This window comes from Carlito syrichta, unplaced genomic scaffold (genome assembly GCF_000164805.1).
Source record: "Carlito syrichta isolate Samal-C Ts95f unplaced genomic scaffold, Tarsius_syrichta-2.0.1 Scaffold287588, whole genome shotgun sequence".
Lineage (NCBI taxonomy): Eukaryota > Metazoa > Chordata > Mammalia > Primates > Tarsiidae > Carlito > Carlito syrichta.
In genome coordinates this window covers 300,391-308,295 of record NW_007231684.1, presented here as the reverse complement: position 1 = coordinate 308,295, position 7,905 = coordinate 300,391, and positions in this window count along the sequence as shown.

The following is a 7,905-nucleotide window of genomic DNA, read 5'->3' as shown; positions in this document are numbered from 1 at the left end:
GTGGGTGACCTTGAGGAACCTCCACAGTCAAAGGGAGATGCTGTGTCTGCCATCCAGCACCCACTCAGAACCTGACCTCCTACCTTCAGTCCACGCCAGCAGACCTGGTCTCCATCTGAGGGGTGTGGGTGGCAGAACTGTCCTGATGCTGCTGGGCTGGCAGGGACTCACCTCTCCCTTGCTGTCTGGCCCTGAATAAGTTTCCAACTTCTCTGAGCCTTGGTGTTCTCATCTCTAAAATGGGAATGATTAAAATGACCTTATAGCAGAGAGGGTTGTTGTGAGGTTAATGACAACATCTGTGAATCTCCTGGTCTTGTGCCCAGCACATAGTAGGCGCTAAATGAGTAGAGTTGTATATAACCGGTGCTCATGGAAGGCAGCCATTGTTGTGACCGCCCCTCTGGCACTTAGCGGGTGGGTGGTGTGTATTGCTGTCAGGTCTGCCTCCACCATCTGACCATGACCTCCTTGAGCACAGGACTATGACTGACCTTTCTCTCTGAGGTCAGAGCCTTGCACACAGCTTCCATGGTGGTACCTGTGAGTCATTGGATACTGACATCCCTGAGGACGGAAGGACAGTGAGGGCTTCGTGGTCACTGTCCAACAGCCACGGGGCCTTGAAGCTCTCTCCAACGTTTTTCCAGAGCCACATACATATCAGCGGGACACACATTCCTTGGCAGCAGAAGGAGTTATTTAAAGTCCACTTAAAACAGCTGGATCTTGATGGAACAGAGAAGTTGTTACCACTGGGGTCCCAGAGGTGTCTGAGAAGGACAGGGGCACGCGACAGGATTTATTTCTGGCAGGACACATGTGTTATGGCTGTGTTCAGGCTGTGTGGCCTTGGCATATGATGGGGCAACCTGGCTCTCACAGTGGGCTTGAGGAACCTCCACGGTCTGTGCTGCTATGGCTGGGGACATGAGACACAGGGATCCTCTCTTCTTTCCCCTTTAACTTCATTCTTAGGAGCTTCCTGGGAGCTGGGCTGCAAATGGCAGATGCAAGAGGAGAGCCCTGTTAGCAGCATCAAATATAGACCTCCCACATGGCCCCTGGATTGACTAGTTTAACCAGCATGGGCACCTACTGTGTGCTGGACCCTAGGCTGCTGCCTTACTAAGAGCTTTGAGAAAGAGGCCGGCACGTAGTAGGCTTGTGATTCATATTAGCTGTTGTCATTATTGTGGGTACTTACAAGCTCCTCTCATTCTTGTCACACTGCCCAAGCCAGGCCATCCCCTCCCTCGCCCCACCCCTTCCCAAGGTTCTCCCATCAACAGGGGGCTTCCTTTCCTTCCATTGACTTGGTGAATCCTGAAGTCCATGTGTGAGCAGAGAGGATTTTTTTTATTGGCTGGGCACATTATTGATTTTGTCATTCTGGAAATGAAAACATCCCTCTGTCAGGTTAGTGGTGACCGACATGAGGTGTGTCTGTTGGTTTCTGGTTACTGTTCATGGTCTGGCTGACACTGTTCTATCTCATCTCTCAAATAGAGATCGTCACCAAAAAGACCTGTGTCATTCTTCCCCAGTTATCTGGGCAAGACTTTTCTGTACAGAATAGCAGATTCTTGGAGCACTAGAGAGGGGAGAAACTAGGTAGAGCATTCAGTTAAACTCCTTTTGGGCACATTTGGGAAACTGAGGCTCAGAGTACGCATGTGACCTGTCTAAGGTTATGCAGTGAGTTGGTGACAGATCAGGGACCAGGACTCAGTCTTCTGACTCACAACCATTGCTCAGCTCTTTCTTATCCCACACAGTATGGGCTTGGGTTTGGGGGGATAAAATTAGACCCATAGGCAAAGGCCTCACTTGGGGAGCCCTTCGGGCTCTGGAGGGGCTGGCGTGTGAGGGTCTCTCCTACAATACAGATTAGGGTCCAGGGACAAACTTGAACCCAATGTCGTGGCTGCCTGTGATGAAATTGTCACAGGTGCTCAGTGAAATGAAAATCAGGGACACCCTCACCTGTCTGAACAGAGTTGCCAATGGTTCACACCTCCAAATGAGTGTTCCTGAATCCCCCGGGGTGGGAAATGCATTTGGAACTCCATGCGATTCAGCAATGAACTTCTGCAGAACTGATTGGGTCTTCTGGAATGTCTGCACCCGGCGTCAGGAGGTATGTGCCTTCACGCGTCTACCCATGCCTCGGCCATACGGAGTAATAAATCATCCTCTGAGGCACCTCCTAATCCAGACAGGCATTGAAATCCCCAAGGGACATACCAACACCAGCAGGAACACCACAGCCTCCAAGTCCTGGGTTTAGCAATTTGCCTTGTCAGTCTGCCTTTCTCTGTTTCATTATGAGTGTGTCTCACATATAGACGACATTGCCGTCCTAGGAGGAGGCTTAGTGACCTCAAGCATCATAAGGAGGGTGGCTCTCACTGGTGTTTCTGGAGTCCCTAGAACATTAATGGCAAGTTAGTGTCATGGTCAGAGAGGTCTGGATGAGCCTCTTGTTCCCCACAGAAATTGCTCCCAGCTCTGAGATCAGGACCATCTAGTCTTTGGGTGTCTCCTCTTAGTGGCTGCCCATTATTCTTGAGGTGAAGACCCAGCCCTGATGGGCCTCACAGCCAGGTGAGATGTGGCCCTGTTATGTCTCTGATGGCCACCCTCAGCAGCCACCAGGTATCCTTTCAGTTCTTCCAATGTCATTCTCTTTCCCTCCTCTGGGATTTTGTGTGTGAACCTCTATCTCCATTTCTGTCCCTATGACCTTTCTCCCCATGAAGATGTCACCTCCTGGAAGCAGGACCCTTTTCTGCTCTCCTCCCATTTGGGCACCCCATGTAAAAGCAGCACTGGGCATTGCAAGTACAGAATAAAGAAGTGGTGGAGGCCAGGCACAGTATCTCATGCCTGTAATCCCAGCACTTTGGAAGGTGGAGGCAAGAGAACTACCTGAACCCAGAGGTTTGAGATCAGCCTGGGCAACTTGGCAAGACTTTGTCTCTACATTAAATGAATTAAAAAAAAATTAGCTGTGTGTGATGGCACATGCCTGTAGTTCCAGCTACTTGGAAGGCTGAGGCAGAAGGATTGCCTAAGCCCAGCAGGTCGAGGCTGCAGTGGCCCTCCAGCCTGGATGACAGAGTGAGACTCCGATTCAAAAAAAAAAAAAAGAAAAAAAATGTGGAAATTAGCATTATTTGTTGTGAGGTTTCCCAAATAAACCTTTCAAAATGTTGAAAGTGTCACCTCCCTAGTAAGATAAATCAATGACTTATACAGCTTTATTTTGAAAAAAAAAAGAAACAAAGGGCTATGTTTTTTTAAGGCCACATAGCGTAGTTGTGGTATTTGAGTGTGGGAGACCCTTGGCAATGAATCTGAGTAGGAGATTGGAAAAAAAGAATTCCCCGTGAGTGGAGACTCACAGACTAGTGAACGTGTAAATACTAGGCAAAGTCAAACACTCTTCCTAGGGACCTTGAGATTGTGGAGCCAAGATCTGAGATTCCCGAGAGCCATGGAGGGGCAGAACACACACAAAAGGACTGATGTCGTCACCTGAAGTGTCAAGGTTATGTCACAAACAGGCCAGGATTCCAAAGTGAGGCTGTCACTTCAATAATCATCCTTAATGTTGTCATAATCATCATTTTAGCTAACTTTATTGAATACATACTACCTGCCAGGCACAGCACCCAGTCATCCATACACATTTATGTAGTTTAAGTCACTGTGACAGCCTCATAAGGTAAGTCCCATGAGTATCCCATTTTACAGATGGGGACATAGGGACCGCGGGGTTGACTCATTTGCCCAGCACTGCTGGACCCCAGATCTGTTTCCAGTCCCTGGGTTGTACCGCCTCAGTTTCCTCATCTGACAGGGCAGGGCTGGGGAGGAGGAAGCACCCTGCCCTGCCCAGCTTCAGGACATTAGGGGGAATGGGTGAGGAGGTACTTGCAAGCATAGACAAGACATCCCTTCTTTGAGTCTGTGACCAGACAGCTCTCCCTGACTGGGAAACCTCTGGGACAGGGACTCAGCTAGAGTCATAGCCTCTGGTGAGAACAACACCAGTTAACTCTCAGGCACCTTTTCCAGCCAGATGCTGGTCTAGACACTTTGTTCCCATTGTCTCTAATCTCACAGCCCCTGAGGAATGTCATTTTCCCATTGTGCAGATTGGGGAAGTGGAAGCTTGGCCGAGGCCCTCTGCCTCACTTCGCTTGGGAGACTCCCTTTCGCCCAGGGGAGGCTGGGTCATAATTCACAGACAGTGTGCAGTGTCCTTCACCACTCTCCCTACCTCCTGCTTTTGAGTTTTTTTTCCTACTTGCTACAAAGCTGACAATTTTATGACCCTCCCCCCCTTTAAAAAATTTCCCCTAAATTTAAGAAAAGCCAAGATGCCTAACCTAAGATCTAGGGCCGTGTCCCACATCAGGACTAGAGCAGGGGGAGCTGCTCTTGGAATGGCCAGGTGTCTCTGGACTCAGGAGGCCTGCCCCCTCCACTGCTTTGGGGTGGGTGGGGAGCCTGAAAATCTGAGCTACTAGTTGGGTCTCTTGGGCATCTCTGCAGGTTCAAACCAACACAGCCCGGAGGGCCCAACTCAGCCCGGCTCCCTCCTGAGTGCGAGTGTGAGTTTTGTGTCCTTCTTGATGGCTTAAAGGTTAACAAAATCTCAGGGAAATTGTGTACATTTAATCTTTTTTTTTTAGGGCTGAAAACCAGCAGGAAGCTGAAGGCTTCCTGGCCTGCCAGGGGGTTGGGGGAGTGGGTTGCTATCTCAGCAGTTCTGCCCCTCTTCACACAAAAAGTTGTTGCTCCAGGTTGTTGGGGCCGTAGGGGTGCTCACTGGATAGGAGGAGATTCTGGAAGGGGCTGAGGGGAAGGAGAGCCTCTCAAGATGGCCTGTGCCCAAGAGCACGCAGACCCTGGGGAGTCTGTGGGACTGATGCTTCCTTTACAGAGCGTTCCCTATTCCAGTCTCATCTTAGCCGGGTCACAGAGCCCGGCCTGGGTCAAACTCACCCTCACTGTGGCCAATTAATTTCAACTTGTCATAAATTTTTAATGGATTGCTAATCAATAAGCACTGGGCAGCCCCTAGTGAGCCTCAAAATCAAGGGTAAAAGGAATCTAAATGGCGTCGGCCAGGTTGTTGGATGACAGGGGTCCACGCTCACTGCCTGCTGTTTTCGTTAATTACCTGGGGCCCGAGTGTATCACTTTTAATCTCAAGTGCCGCTCTTACAATCAATTCCCGATGTGGCTGCTGGTCGGGTGGCTGTGGGGAGGGATGTGATATCAGGAGGAGTGTCTCCTGCACTTGCAGCAGCAGGAAGGAGGAAGAGACATGGACAAGGGTAGGGGGTACTTTTACAGTCTCTGAGCTCCTGCGTTGCTGGGGTCAGAGTTCCCAGACTGCTTCCTTCTAGCGTGGCCCATGGCCTCAGGAAAGGACAAAACCTCCCTGTGTGGGAGACTAAAACGGTTGGGCTCCCCTCCCAGAGTGTGAGTCTTCAGATGAGAGCCAAACTCAATGGATGGTGATGGAAGGAAGTGGGTAGGGAAAAGAGAGGACAGGCAGGTCTTGAGAACAGAATCCTGTCCCCTTTTCCCTGCCGCCCCACCTGCTAAGTGCTCTGATGGAGGATGTGCAGGTGCAGAGATGGGTGGGGTGGGGGTGGGAGCCGTCCCTGGAGAACATGACACTGGGCTGGGTCTTGACATGTGAGTAGGAGTTCCCTGGATGGACAGGCAAGGGAAGGGTGTTCTGGGGCAGTGGGCACAGCATGGGCAAAGGACTGGCAGCATGAGTTGCATTTCTGAGTTCCCCGGATATAACCAGAGCATTAGTGAAATGAGAATGAGACCAGGCAGAGGGTGCCAGTACTGAGGGTGGTCAGTACCTGGGCACCTGGGTTTGCTGGAAGCATTTAACTGTAATGTTTAAGTTCCAGATTTGGGAGTCAACTGCTTGATTGCAAATCTTGCCTCCACCGTTTTTTACCTATGTAACATTGGACAAGTCACTTAACCTTTCCGTGTCTCAGTTTCCTCAGCTGTGGAATGGGGATGATGACAGCAATACCCACTCCCCGGCCTCACTGGGCTTGATGAGGATTAAACCCATGTGAAGTGGTTCCCCCAGTGCCCAGCGCCCACAGGTGACACTCGTTATGTGCCAGATGCCCGGTGTTTTCCCCCAGTCCTGAGATCCACCAAGCGAGGCAGGCAGAATCATGGTCACATCAAAGAAACTGAGTCCCAGGGAGGTGAAGTGGCTTCTTCAAGGCCATGTGGCTGAGCTGGTGATGGGGGAGCCGAGATCTGGCCCATCTGTGTGACTTTGGCATCCAGCGTGTGACACAGTGTGTGACCCATGGTGGGGCTCCACTAACCTACCTCCCCCCTCGGGGAGACTCCTATAGCCCCAGCCCTGAGTGACAGGGGTCACGCAGAGACACTGGATGCTAGTTGGAAAACGACCCCATCTGGGCACACGGCTGCTGACAGATGCTCATCCTCTCCTCCCTGCCACCCCTAGCCCCTCAGCTCCGTGCAAAGTTCCCTTCTCAGTCCCTTCCTCAGGAGACAGGGGCTCCTCCTCAGATGGAACGGAGGCCCAGTTCCCAGCTCCTCCTTGTAATTAATATAAGAATAGCATTTCTGTTGAAATCCCTGCTCGGATTAACTGGCTGGAGGATTTAGCTCATGTACACACAGAAGATCTCCACAGACTTGTCTCCTAATATTTATTCTGGTGACTGGAACATGCAGATAAGGTGAGTGCCTGGCGCTGGAAATGCAGAATAAATTTACATTCTCAAAGCCACAAAGAGCCGCATATACATCCTGTTACAGGCCTGGCTGGGGGCCTAGAAAGGGGGAAGGCCAGCTCCGCCTGTGGCGGGTTCCCAATGGTGTCCCCCCTACCACCAGCAAAGGCTCATGTGGAAGGATCTCTGCACCTGAGAACCCGATGGGCCTCAACTCCCAGAATCTTAAATCTCTGAGTCGAAGAATCTTCAGTTAATAGAATCTTAGAACTAGGGAATATTGAGTGAGAATCACAGGGTTTGAGGATCTGGGGGCTGTAACCATTATCCTGCCCAGATACCCAACTAGCTTTCCAGTCCCATTCACAATGTTCCAGTGAGTGCATGTCTGGGTTTCTGATCTTGCTGCTGCGTCTCCTCCTCTGGGAAGGCCTCCCTGGTCCCCCAGACAGATTAAAACCCTCATCCCAGGTGCTTATGGCTCTGTATGCATTGCTTTAGAAGACTCATCATGGATGCCACCTAAAACTTGACCCCCCACCCCCACTGTGAACCCTGAAAGGTAGGGGAAGGTCTGCTTTTGTTTGCTGAGGAATCCCCAGCACAGGGGCTGGAACAAAGCAGACGTTCAATGAATATTCCCCACAAGGCTACACTGCATGCCCAACAGCAGTGCATCTACCCCAGAAGGTTGAACTGGGGCAGTCTTACCTCTGGATACCTGGGGCCTGGCTGGCCCTCCGTGGTAGAGGGTGTACAGAGTTGGTGACTGAGCCCTCTGTGCCCATTTTCATCTTCTGAAGAGTACTGGGTTGGCGGCACGTCCTGGAGGAGAGAACAGGACCAGGACCCACTCTGGGTGTTCAGAGCCCTGTGGGTCAGAGCTCTGTCTGTGGAACCAGATGCCTGCATTTGAAACCTGGCTCTTCCATTCCCTAGCTGAGTGGCCTTGGTCAAGATATTTGATTCTTTCTGTGCCTTAGTTTTCCTGCCTGTATAATGGGGATAGTGAGAGCCTATCTCATACAAAATGAATAAATAGATGTAAAGCTCATAGCTCAGCACCTAGTACACATTAAGTGCTCAGTAAGTGCTCAGATCTTCGTATCACATGTTCATGCTCACCAGAGAGCATCCC